This window comes from Phocoena phocoena, chromosome 3, assembly GCF_963924675.1.
Source record: "Phocoena phocoena chromosome 3, mPhoPho1.1, whole genome shotgun sequence".
NCBI lineage: Eukaryota > Metazoa > Chordata > Mammalia > Artiodactyla > Phocoenidae > Phocoena > Phocoena phocoena.
In genome coordinates this window covers 73,562,343-73,576,955 of record NC_089221.1, presented here as the reverse complement: position 1 = coordinate 73,576,955, position 14,613 = coordinate 73,562,343, and positions in this window count along the sequence as shown.

Sequence of the window (14,613 nt, the reverse complement as noted above, 5' to 3'; positions counted from 1 at the left end):
AAGACCCTTGTGATAAGGGCAGGAGACTGAGGACACTGGCTGAGAGCCCAAGACAGGGTTACCAGGGGGTGTAGAAATATATTAAGTCGACTGCCTTCCCTACTACGATATCCAACAAGAGTAGTTACTTTGGCAATTAGGCAAAAACTGATGGAACCATGGGTGGACACGTAACCTAAGGTAAGTCAACCAGATACTTTAACTTAAGAGTTTGCAAATGGGGACAGATACACCAGTTAACCCCTGCTTGTTATCTGAAATGAAGAGATTTCCAGGGGCTACAAGGGGGCCAGTCATTTCAATGGAATGGACCAGCAGGGGGCCAGCATCCATGGAAAAAGAATGAGAGACACAGAGAGAGAGAAGAGATGAGGAAACATGCATTGTGGGTGGGGAAGGAGAGGGAGAAAAAGTAGACAAGGGAGAGAGAAAGAGCGAAAACAAACAAACAAATAAAAAAATATAGAGGGAGAGAGTTTTCCTTGAAACCTGTCAATTTGTTGCTGTAGATGCCAGTCCCTCCTGTGGTCTGGGTTTTCTATGAAATATCTTTTGTGTCCTTCCAGTTAACTCCTCTTTTTCACTTAAGCTAATTTAAATGTGCTCCTGATGATAGGACAACAAGATTTTGGGAGAAGAGAAGACAAAATTGTATCTTATTCTCTCTGCTGCCTCCTCCATCTCACTTTTCTTTCTCCCTTTCCTCTTTCTCCAGCTCCTTGATTCTTTTGATGCTCTTCCTTTCCTACTATTAACATTCTTCTGTTCTCCCTTTCAAAGAGCAAGAGGACCTTCTTTCCTTTTCCCACCTCTGTTCTTCTCCAAGTATTGACTCTTTCTGCCCTAAATAGAAACAAATGGCCAGGATGGAGAGGAAAAGAGCAGAGGGGCATTCCTAGGACCACTCGGGCACAAATGAGAAAGTGACTGCTTATACTAAAATATAATACGTGGAGTATATTTATTTAAAATAGCCCATTTGTTAAGTACACTGAATTTAAGAAGCAGCTTCAGGCTGGCTTGACAGTCTTTATATGTAGCAACTGAAAATGCTTGTTACTATCTTTGAAATTTAACCTTTTGTAATGTTTGACTTGATGAAACACTTCTCTGGCTCAATCAGCTTCAGTGGCACTAACTGGTCTTTAAAAATCAGATGCTCTTCATTGAACTGAGAGAAAAAGAATTGCAGATGAGGAATAAAGGTCTAGATTTGTTATTAACTTGAAATATAATAGGTCATCTATAAGATTTATGACTTTAGATCATGAAAATCCTCACTATGCTGTGAGGGAGGGCTGAGCTAAAAATGCCCCAGTCACAATTCCCCTGGGTCTCAATTTTCTCATTTTATAAAGTGTGAAGTCCTTTCTTCAAACAAAGCCACAAATAGGTACTTTGTGGATATGATGAAGATAGACTGCCCCAGGTCCAGTCGGGGTGGGTTGGGCTGACAAGGCCAGGACCCTCTTCCCCTGGCTCCCTTCCCAATGCCCCACTACTCTACCCATGCCCCACCCCCCCATCTACCTCCAGTCCTTGGGACTCCCATGGACTCTGACGGTTCTGTTGAGCACACCTGGAAATTCCCCAGACCAGATAATCTCCACAATTGCTTCAAGCTCATTAATTCTACAATTCTATGAGGTCTTTAATGAAAACCCTACAGAAGAAGAGAAAATATGTCTTTTGTTCCACTTAGTGTTTATCAAGGCTCTCTGATGACTGTGATATTTATGATTTAAAGGACCAGATGATGGGGGAAATCAGGTTTTTATTGAAGCTGTTATTTTAATTGCTAGATATCAGTTAGTATATGTGTTTGTTGAAAAGAGAAGATTCCTCATGTATTTTCATTTAGATGGAACTTCAGGGGAATAAAATGTACTCATAAAGAACAGTTGACATTGACTTTCCAGTCAAAGCAAAGTACTCTACCTTGGTTTCCAAATATGTCTCTTCTAAGAGCTCAGTATCAGTTGTTGGGAAGGTAGTTTTGTCTTTTTTTTTTTGGTCATAGAATTATTTTATTTGTAGTTTTAAGATCCATAAGAATTAAAATAATACAAATTTTCTCTGATAATTCAAAATTATAAAATTTGAATAAGGGCTAAACTCACATTTTCTTGTACTGACTAGCCCTTTTCTTCTTAAATGCTTGAATTAGTCCAAGCTACTGATCCATCATCAGAAATGATTCATTGTACTACATAAAAAAAAGAGTGCTTTATATCAGGTCTTCAGTATGTTTTATGCCTCTCTGACCAATTTGAAATTTGTATCAGACTTACAATGGGCATTTAGAGGTTAATTAGTTCTGTTTCAAAGGAAGAAAGTAATCTGGGAAGGTTAATTCTTAGTATTGTTGTTGCAAGTGGGGCTTGTGCACTTGGTGTCAGGGTTGCCTTCCATCTCATCGTCCCTCTTCAGCTAGTAAGGTCCTTTGGAATCACAGTTTGCTCTTTAACAGAAAAGAGTCTAATCCAGATGGGGAGATTCTTTTTAAGTGTTATGTCAAGGTAAGGATAAATTGGGAGGCTAACACATCTGAACTTCACAAATATTACTGTTATCAGTTGAACTACGTCCTTCAAAAATTCATAGGATGAAGTCCTAAGACCCAGTACCTCAGAGTGTGACCTTATTTGGAGATAGGGTCATTGGCTGCAGATGTAATTAGTTAAGATGAGGTTATATTGGAGTAGGATGGGTCCTGATCCAATATGACTGGTGTCCCTATTAAAAGGGGAAATCTGAACAAAGGCACACAGGGAGAATGGCATGCTAAGATGAAGGCAGAGATCAGGGTGATATAGCAGAGGCCAAAGAATGCCAGCAAATCACCAGAGCTAGAGAAGAGGCATGGAACAGATTCTCCCTCACAGCCCTCAGAAGGAAGTGTTAGCAAGGCTGTAGCCCCAGAATCATACTCCTGCCTCTCCCTCGAATAGAAACCAATCACTCTTATCTAAGTTTCAGAAGGAGGCTGCAAAGAGAAAAAAAAAAAGGACTGGTTAGAACTAGCTAGGCCCAAGACGGAGGAAGATTTGACTTCCAGTAGACCTTGAGCCTCATTGTACGCTCATTGTAATATATTAGCATGCTGAATGACACACCCACCAGCACCATGACAATTGACTGTTGCCATTACAACAACTGGAAAAGCCCATACAAGGACTGAAAAGGAGAGTTGCCATCAGTTCCAGGTCCAAACCACACCCCTGTTCTCAAGAATATTCCTCCTACTCTTTCCAATTCTCTCTCTTTTACCTGGTCCCTCCTATGTATTTGGTGCCTCTACCTGAATTGGGTTGGGAAGTTGATTTGCAGTGAACAAGGTTCCACTTCTTCATTCTTTAGCCGTTGAATAAAGCTCATGCTGTTCTAGTCTCAGCATCAGTTTTTTACTGGCTGTGTGAACCCGATTGGAAAAAGAACCTGCCTGGCCTATAAAGGGGGTCTTGGCCCAGGCTAGGACCCCAGCGTGGGTCCAGTTGACCAATCTGGTAACAGAAGCAATACTGCCAACATCTTAATCTCACACTTCTAACCTCCAGAACTGTGAGACAATTTTTTGTTTGCTCTCTTTAAGCCACTCACTTTGTATGGCAGTGCCAGCAAATGAATACAACTACCATCACTGTTAATTTTCTAGAGGGGATTTCTTTTTTTTTTTAATTTTATTTGTTTATTTATTTTTGGCTGTGTTGAGTCTTCGTTGCTGCACGCAGGCTTTCTCTAGTTGCGGCGAGCAGGGGCTACTCTTCGTTGCGGTGCGCGGGCTTTTCATTGCAGTGGCTTCTCTCATTGTGGAGAATGGGCTCTAGACGCGTGGGCTTCAGTAGTTGCAGCACGTGGGCTCAGCAGTTGTGGCTCACGGGCTCTAGAGCACAGGCTCAGTAGTTGTGGCACACGAGCTTAGTTGCTCCGTGGCATGTGGGATCTTCCCGGGCCAGGGATCGAACCCGTGTCCCCTGCATTGGCAGGCGGATTCTCAACCATTGTGCCACCGGGGGAGCCCCAGGGGGATTTCTTAAATGTCATTTGAGTAACATTTTCATGACTTTTGCTATAGTAGTATGCATCACCGGTATTGTTTATTTTACACTTTCCTTAAAAAACATGTTTTGTTTTGGTTTTCTTTTTTAGGTAATTGGATAGAAGAAGACTTTTAAGTGGACTTGTGGTCTAAGTGTTCTTAAAAAACCATTAGAGGTACTGAGTTAAAATATGATAAATATACTTTAAAATGCATAATTGACTTCTTAGGGAAATAAGAGAAATTTCCAGGATTCAAAAAGAACTTCTGAATCCATTCACTGTTTTCTATTTCCCCTGCATGCCTCTTTCAAGCCACCACCATCTTTCACTCTGGACCACTGTAAAAGATCCTATCTCCCCCAATGACTCTTGCTTCCTCCAAACCATTCTCCTAGTTGCAGCCAGAATGAGGTAAATTTTTAAAATTTAATTTTCAAAATACAAACACAATCAATTAACTTCCTCGTTTAAATCCTTTCTATGATCTGCGACAGCTATAAGGATAAAGACAAAAGTCTTCTCATGTCCCCTGCCAACCCCTTTAGCATAGCCAGATTCTAGTTATACTGGTTATCTCTGCGTCTCCGAGCAAAGAGGTTCCTCTGCTTGAAACATACCCCACTTTGCTCTCTCCTGCCCCACCTTTCTTAATTAATTCCAGCTCATCCTTCAGAGCTCTGCTCAATGACACTTCATTTAAAGCCTTTCTCTGATCCTCCCAAACCAAGAGAGTCTCCGTGATTATATTCTATCAATTTTCTGTACTTCTTCCTAGCATGTCACAATTCCAATTAAACAAATAATTAAGGATTTCATTGTTTCATATATGTCTCTCCTTCTAAGATTTAAGCTCCATGAAGGGAGGGACTGTTTCTATCTTGTTCTGTATAATATTAACCTGTAACAAGCATGGTATCTTCCATAGGTGATTAAAAGTATGTTGAGTGAATGACCTATATGTACCCAAGCATAGAATTGATATTAATTTCTCTCCACCTCACTCCTTATATTCCACCCACTAAACATTAGCCTGTTACAGGTTTTCTTTTAGCCTTTCTTATAATGCCTACATAAAGAAGTTTTACTCCACACTCCCTGACAAAATTTCATCACCCTTCTGCAATTTGAAAGAAATATCCAGGGCGATATACTTCACATACTCCTAATTATGACCAGGGACCTATCATTTTAAGCTCTTATTATGAGTGAATATCAGTTGAAGTATAGAAGTAAATTTAATTATTTAGGTTTTTCTCTGGCTAGTGGTTGTGGCTGATATAATTGATTTTACCTTTACCTGAAGCAAGTGTGGTTGTAACTGAAATATTAATTTTTGCATTATAAGCAGATTGTGTGTGTGTGTGTGTGTGTGTGTGTGTGTGTGTGACCAGCTTCCCAATGTAGCAAAGCCTAATTTACTAAGGATTTCCTTTGCCTATAGTCCTCTTATTTTATCAATTCAGATATAAGACTTGAGATCTTTAAAACTGGAGATAATGGAAAAAAGAATCCTATAGAAACTGAATCTGAATGCCTGTAAAATTAGCTCTGGAATTAAATAAGCCATTCTCGTGTTTAACAATTACAATTAATGAAAAAGACATTCTTCGGCATTTAAATAACCCATTTTCTCAATGTTATAGTTTTTTCTTTGTGAAAGTGAGAATCAAGTAACCTCTGTCTTGTGAGGTTGTTTGCAATTCAGCGTTCTTGGAGACTTTTTAAAAAAAATTTATTTGGTTGCACCAGGTCTTAGTCGAGGCTCATAGGCTCCTTAGTTGTGGCATGCGAACTCTTGGTTGCGGCATGCATGTGGGATCTAGTTCCCTGACCCGGGATTGAACCCGGGCCCCCTGCACTGGGAGTGCAGAGTCTTAACCACTGGACCACCAGGTAAGTCCTCTTGGACACTCTTTCATGCTAAATTATTTGCCCACAAATTAGCATCAGCAGCCAGATGAGTGCAGAATTGTTTTTAATACATATGAGCTTAAGTGTAAAAGATAGTCAACAAAGGGCCAGGCCCTGAATTTAAAGCTTTATATCCATCATCTCATCTTACTTTCACACAAACTATTTGCAAGGCAGTGGATCATTTTATTATACCCTCATTATCCTCATTTCCTGAAGCTTGGAGAGATTAAGTAACTTCCCCAATGTCACACATTTAGTATATGTGAGGTTCAGGAAGTAAACTCAGTTTATTTGATTCCAAAGCCCCATCTTTAAACCACTATGCTTTAGTGCTTTTACATGAAAAGCTCTATATTGCCTAGTATTCAGATACATAGGACTTATAACCATGACACTTTTAGATGAATTCAATTTTATACTTATTAGGATTACATTGTTTATGCCAGAACTGGGAGAAGAACTCAGGTGTCCTGATTTCCATACCAATTATTTTCCCATTAGATTACGCTTCTTCCAATTATACAGCTTATCCATGTACATTTTAGTTGAGACATAAACTAGAGCAATATTACTGGGCTCTATGCGTAAAGAGGTTATATATACCAAAAAGAATTCCTGAGTTAAAGTTTGATGTCTTTGTCTTATATATTTAATTGTCATTCACGTGGTTAACAGGAGGCTGATTTTTTTTTTTTTTTTGCGGTACGCGGGCCCCTCACTGTCGTGGCCTCTCCCATTGCGGAGCACAGGCTCCGGACGCGCAGGCTCAGCGGCCATGGTTCATGGGCCCAGCTGCTCCGCAGCATGTGGGGTCTTCCCGGACCGGGGCACAAACCCGTGTCCCCTGCATCGGCAGGCGGACTCTCAACCACTGCGCCACCAGGGAAGCCCAGGAGGCTGATTTTTAAAAGTGCTCCTGTCTAAAACCCTGACCATGATCTTGAAAAAAGACATCTTCTGCGACTAAGATCTCAACCTCAGAACTTTAGACCAACCAAAGTATCAGCACTCTCTTCATTTTTTCCTCCTCTCTCTCATGCAAGCGACAAAACTGCTAGTGAGAAGAAAATCACACAGAAATTCTCCCCTAGTTCATTATGCCTAACTTTTCTGCTCTTATTGCACACGGTAGAAGCAAGCAGAAAAAAGAATCATTATACAGCACCAACAGAGTGAATTCCTATTCCAGATTTTATTTTTTAATCTGAAAACTTACTTCTTTTTCTACAATTAAAAAAAGATAAGTATGTCCCTATCTGGCATTTCCAAAGATCCACAGATCAGATGTTACTTGAGATTTATATATCATGACCTTCTTTCAGCAAATCTCATATAACCTGCACATTTTAAAAATTACCAAAGGTATTATCTCTTGTTAGAAATCCTAGTTATACCTCCCAAACTCTTCAACAACCAAGAAACAAAGCTTGGTGGTGGAATGATTAAGTATAATATTTGAAATACTTTTATTAGACTGATAACTTTTAGGAACACAATGAATTTTTTTCTTGGGCTATTTTATTCCATGAATAACAATCCAGAACTTTTCATTGTTCCACAGATACCTATTTTCCAATTGCTTAGTAATCTCTTCTTGTTCTTCTCTGAATCTTTCCAGATTCTCCATGGGCTTCTATTTATGGATTATTGTACTTGCTTGCTCAGGGCTGAGAACTGGAAGCTCTATTACCTTCCAATCACTCACCCATTCAACTTCTACTGTCAGGCTTATGACAGGCACTGGTGATAGAGATAAAAAGCAGTGTCTAACTCCAGCAGAGACTGGATGACTGTTACTCAAGTCATTTGCTCTTCTTCCAGGGTACACAGCTAGACCACTTTTCCCAGCCCCTCTAATTAGGTGTGGCCATGCGCCCAAGCCCAGTGGCTTGTGGGCACTAGTCAAGTGTGATGCTAGCAGGCCTGATCGGTAGCACTTCCTTCCCCTTTCTCAAAGCAAATATGTATTGAAACTGGATGAGCCACAAGATAGAACTTAAGACCCTGACTCCTGCTTGGAGAAGAGCCACCTGACAATCAGCAACATCTGTTTTGGACTTCTTATGGGCAAGAAATAAACGTCTATTGCATTAAACTTCTTAGATGTAAGAGTTTATCTCCTACAATAACTAGCCGTGCACTAATTAATACACTGCACCCAAAACCAAACAGGATGATAGATTTTATATATAGTACAGTGCTCTGATAGTGGTAAAACATGCTCTGATCCAAGAACAGAGGATGGCCTGGGGAGTCAGGGGTAGAGGAGATAACATCTGAACTGAATTTTGAAGGCTGAGTAAATGTCAGGCAAGCTAAGTATGGAAGGAGTGTTCAAGACAGACTTGTATGTACAAAGTCCCTCAGGCAAGAAAGAGTAATGTCAAAGGACTAAAAGACATTTGGGATGGGTTAAATGCTGACTTACTTTAAGGAGAATGGTGAGACAGGAGCCTAGAAGGGTAAAGTGGAGCTAGCTAATGAGAGAGGAATAGACATCTGACAGGCAAAGAACAGGTGGGAAGATAACATTCTGGGCAGAAAAAACAGAAAGTACAAAGCCCAGAGTTACTAAAGAGCATAGTGATCTCTAGAGATTTAAACACAAATTAGCAGAGATGGAGTGAGGTAGGAGTGGGAAATAAGGTCGGTAAGAAATTGAGACGGGAGTGGAAGATAAGACCATCTAAGGAGTTTTCAGCAGGGAACTAATGGAACTTATGTTCACCTTACAAATATTCCTCTGGCAGGGAGTCATGTGGAAAACATTGGTGTTCGGGAAGACTTTCAATATGGCGGTGTTTGTTTGTTTTTTTTTCCCCTATCAAAAATGTTATTGAGATGAGCTTTCCCATTGAATTTTACCTTATCATTTGATAAGAAATAATCGTTTTGGTGCTCGTGGATCACCATGGGGATCATCACGCACTGGATTAGGAAAGACTGGAAGTGAGGGGACAATTTAGGAGGCTACCAGTATTGTTCAGAACTCTGGTGGTGAGAGTCTGCGCTCAGGTGGAGTCAAAGGAAAGAGAGAAGAGAAGAACTTGAGATGCAGATTAAACAACTTAAGGAGGGACCTTAGGTGGAAGCAAGTATCGAAGATGACTTAAGTTCTCGATTTTGAATGAACAGGGAGATGGCAATGCTATTCACCCAAGAAGGGCCCAAGACATAGGAAAAGAAAAATTGGGGGGAAAGAACATTTGATTTTTGGAAAACTGATCCTGAGGTATCCAAGGGGAAATGTTGAGCTTTTATTTGGAAAGAAATACAGGCTCAGGCTCACAAAGATCAGGGAAGTGGGGAATAAATTGCAGAGGGTCATCAGTATATAGAAGTCCCCGTAGAAGCCTGCATGAAAGCAAGAGAGATTGTCCACGGTGAGCAGAAAGAAAGGAGGGCCACATATGGAGGCTTAGGAGCCACTTACATTTCAGCACCCAACTAAATAAAAGGAGAGACTGAAGGAGAAGGAGGAAAGCAGCTGTGAAGCAAGCCTTCGAGTTCAGAGTAAGGCTGTCATGGCAAGCCGTCAGGCGCTTGAAATGCCACAACAGGAAGGACCAGAGGCTTCCATGCTTACTAATACAAAGCCCTTGGAGACCTTTTGGGGAAAAAATTTATTAGAATGGAGGAAAGCCAATTATGGTGACTGAGAGGGAAGTATAGATATGGAAGCATCAGATATCACTATTCTTTCTAGAAATTTTGCAAAATGGCTGGAGATTGAAAGCAATCTATGATAAAGATGAAAAAGCCTGGGGATAAGGGGCAAACTCTTAAATGAGCCATGAGGTACATGTGAGGCCTCTTTCCATTACTCAGAATCATTTTGGCAGCTTCCAGTACTTTGGCTCTGAAATGAAACCATTTCTCGTGAAGGTTCTACAGAGAAAGTCCCTTCTGTACTAACCATTCTGTGCTCTTCAGAGCCAGTGGGACCTCTGGCATAAAACTGAAAGAGGGGAGATGTCACCATAGACAGAGCTGTAAACTCAACATATGCATTAAATGTTGATTTATTGGATATACCTGACTCATCTGAAAAGAAGCATAATATCAAAAGTTTGCAGTTAAATTAGCTTAGTGAGGCAAAATTAATGTTGAAAGGATTGTTTTAGAGGCTATAGCACAGTGTTTTTTTGTTGTTGCTGTTTTGTTGTTTTGGTTTTCTTTAATTCTCTAAAATCCCAAAAGACGTGTATCTGAAGTACAAACCAAGTGCATTTTATTTGCTTTTTTTATCTTGTGAATTAATGGCAGAGAATAGAAGCCATTTCTCATGAAAACAATTCTTTTTTAGACTATCTGTGGATCCATGTTGCTTCATTCCTACTTTTCAACTGGTTCTCTAAGAATTTTTTATTATAATTCATAATTTAAAGAAAATAAAATATTTTGTATTTCAATGCCACTAATTTTGTGTCATTTTAGTCAAGTCAATTAAAAAAAACCCTTTTCTCTTTTGTTTCTACTTCTTTAACGCTTATAATAAGTTACTGCTACTTACCTACTGTGCTAGACAGTTAATAAGATAGTTTTATTCTAGTTTTGAATGTTACATAGAACAGAGGTGACAAATCTAGAGTCAGAGAAGTCAAGTTTGAGTCCCAGCTCTACCTTACACTAAATGTGCATAGCTTCCCTATCTGTACCATAGGAAGAATAAATACATGTCCTTTTTGGACGATTGTGAGACATGTGTGAAAAAGGTCCATACAAATATAGACTTCTAAGAAACTAGTGGGATAGTATCCTTATTAAACAGGAAATAACATCATTTCTACAGATAATATCTATTTCATTAGGTAAACAGCAAAAATCACCCAGCAAAGAGAAGTGAGCTTTAAGAAAATGTCCTTTGAAGTTTGCCACAGGGATTGCTGCTATCTGGGCAAATGTAAGGAAAGTAAGATTTGGACAAATAGTCTCTATCCTTCAGTGAAATATTGACGCCGTTGAGAATTTAAAGCCCAAAGATAGAAAATGGACACACTGACCCAAAATTAAGTGTCTTTGTGGCTTGGCATTTTATATCTTTATGTGGATATATTTTACATAAACAAAAATTTAACTTTCAGTTTGCCTTTATTTCTTCTTTTTTCATATAAATTTAACACTTGACTCAATTACACCAGCTGCCCTAGAGCTCATTTAAACTTTGATCTTTAAACAGTGTATATGCTTCCTCTCACCTATTTTTATCTACTTATTATGTTTCTTCTTTTGCTGCCTGGAATACTATGTTTTTATTTTCTCAGAAGGCAATGCAACATCTGTGCTGTAAGCAACCTGATATATATTATAGAGTCTTAATGAACATTTTTTGATTGGTTTTATTTGCTCTGTTAGAAATGTTCACATTTGACTCAGTTAAATGATTCTGATTATTATAATAAAAAATAAGAATAGTACATAGGGCATCTCTCCAGGTTTATATGTTTAGGGACAATCTTTTCTTGAACTAAAGTGAGCTCATACTGACACACACTCTCAATATTGGGCTTTCCTGAACTTGTTTCGTTTTTTGTTTTATTTGGGACTGTACCTTAGACTATACCTGAAGATTCCTCAGATAAGTCCAACCCACATTGGCCTTCCCATACTTTGAAATTTTTCCTAAGAACCATTGTTATCTGTTTTATCTGTTAATTGTTTTATCCTTGTCTCTCACATAATCTCACTGAACATAGCTTTCTCTTTTTTCTTTTTTTTTGGGTGTTTCCCACAACTTTCACCTACATACAGTCAGCAATACATAACATGCTTAACTGTAAGCATTTAACTGTTTTCCTGCCCACTAGTGCAAGCCTTAAGATTACTACTACTTGATGAGAATGGCCAAACTACAAGGTACGGAGCCTGGATACTAGTTCAATGAGGCAGCCAGAAGACTATTTCAGTCAGGATTACCAATGCTGGCAGGTTTAACACAGATTCCTAAAATCTCAGTGGTTTAATACAACAAAGAATTTCTCCCTCACTTTCTGGTCTGATACAGATCTGGTGGCTTCCACCATTGTAGTTTCACAATTGTACCAGTGCCTCCAAAGGGGAAGGCAGGGAAGAGCTGGAGGGATGGGGATATTAAGCAGCCAGGCCTGGAAGTGACTGTGTTCCTCTGCCCTTATCCTATGTATAGAGCTAGCCACGTGGCCCAGATCTACTGTCAGGGAGCCTGGGAAATGTGGAAAGCACATGGATATTTGTTGAGTACTATAATCGCTAGGCCAAACTGTGATTTTCCTTTTTTTTTAACTAAAACTGAGAAAAATCTTGGCAACTTTGCCACTGCAGCTCCTTTAAGACTGAAGAACATTAGGAAAGGTCACATTCTGTGACCTGGAAGACAGAATGGTGGAATTCACTGCTGCAGAACAGAATAAAGAATGAAAAGAAATGAAGACAGCCTAAGAGACCTCTGGGACAAAATTCAACACAAAAACATTTGCATTATAGGGGTCCCAGAAGGAGAAGAGAGAAAGGACCCAAGAAAATATCTGAAGAGATTATAGTCAAAAACTTCCCTAACATGGGAAAGGAAATAGCCACCCAAGTCCAGGAAGCACAGGGAGTCCCTGGCAGGATAAACGCAAGGAGAAATACACTGAGACACATGGTAATCAAACTGGCAAAAATTAAAGACAAAGAAAAATTATTGAAAGCAGCAAGGGAAAAATGACAAATAACATACAAGGGGACTCCCATAAGGTCAACAGCTGATTTCTCAGCAGAAACTCTACAAGCCAGAAGGGAGTGGCATGACATATTTAAAGTGATGAAAGGGAAGAACCTACAACCAAGATTACTCTACCCGGCAAGGATCTCATTACATTTGACAGAGAAATCAAAAGCTTTACAGACAAGCAAAAGCTAAAAGAATTCAGCACCACCACACCAGCTCTACAACAAATGCTAAAGGAACTTCTCTAAGTGGGAAAAACAAGAGAAGAAAAGGACCTACAAAAACAAACCCAAAACAATTAAGAAAATGGTAACAGGAACATAAATATCAATACCTTAAACGTGAATGGATTAAATGCTCCAACCCAAAGACACAGGCTCACTGAATGGGTAAAAAAATAAGACCAATATATATGCTGTCTACAGGAGACCCACTTCAGACCTAGGGACACATACAGACTGAAAGTGAGGGGATGGAAAAAGATATTCCATGCAAATGGAAGTCAAAAGAAAGCTGGAGTAGCAATACTTATATCAGATAAAACAGACTTTAAAATAAAGAATGTTACAAGAGACAAGGAAACACTACATAATGATCAAGGGATCAATCCAAGAAGAAGATATAATTATAAATATATATGCACCAAACACAGGAGCACCTCAATACATAAGGCAACTGCTAACAGCTCTAAAAGAGGAAATCAACAGTAACACAATAATAGTGGGGGACTTTAACACCTCACTTACACCAATGGACAGGTCATCCAAACAGAAAATTAATAAAGAAACAGAAGCTTTAAATGACACAATAGACCAGATAGATTTAATTGATATTTATAGGACATTCCATCCAAAAAGAGCAGATTACACTTTCTTCTCAAATGCGCATGGAACATTCTAAAGGATAGATCACATCTTGGGTCACAAATCAAGCCTCAGCAAATTTAAGAAAATTGAAATCATATCAAGCATCTTTTCTGACCACAACGCTATGAGATTAGAAATGAATTATAGGGGAAAAAACATAAAAAACACAAACACATGGAGGCCAAACAATACGTTACTAAATAACCAAGAGATCACTGAAGAAATCAAAGAGGAAATCAAAAAGTACCTAGAGACAGGGCTTCCCTGGTGGCGGGGTGGTTAAGAATCCTCCTGCCAATGCAGGGGACAGGGGTTCGAGCCCTGGTCCGGGAAGATGCCAAATGTTGCGGAGTAACTAAGCCCGTGTGCCACGACTACTGAGCCTGCGCTCTACAGCCCACAAGCCACAACTACTGAAGCCTGCACACCTAGAGCCCGTGCTCTGCAACAGGAGAAGCCACCGCAATGAGAAGCCCGCACACCGCAACCAGAGAAAGCCCACATACAGCAATGAAGAGCCAACGCAGCCAAAAAAAAAAAATTAATTAAAAAAAATACCTAGAGAAAAATGACAATGAAAACACGACGATCCAAAACGTATGGGATGCAGCAAAAGTAGTTCTAAGAGGGAAGTTTATAGTGATACAATCCTACCTCAAGAAACAACAAACATCTCAAATAAACAACCTAACCTTGCACCTAAAGGAACTAGAGGAAGAAGAACAAACAAAACCCAAAGTTAGCAGAAGGAAAGAAATCATAAAAATCAGAGCAGAAATAAATGAAATAGAAACAAAGAAGACAATGGCAAAGATCAATAAAACGAAAAGCTGGTTCTTTGAGAAGATAAACAAAATTGATAAACCATTAGCCAGACTCATCAAGAAAAAGAGGGAGAGGATTCAAATCAATAAAATTAGAAATGAAAAAGAAGTTACAACAGACACCACAGAAACACAAAGCATCCTAAGAGACTACAAGCAACTCTATGCCAATAAAATGGACATCTGGAAGAAATGGACAAATTCTTAGAAAGGTATAACCTTTCAAGACTGAACCAGGAAGAAATAGAAAATATGAACAGACCAATCACAAGTAATGAAA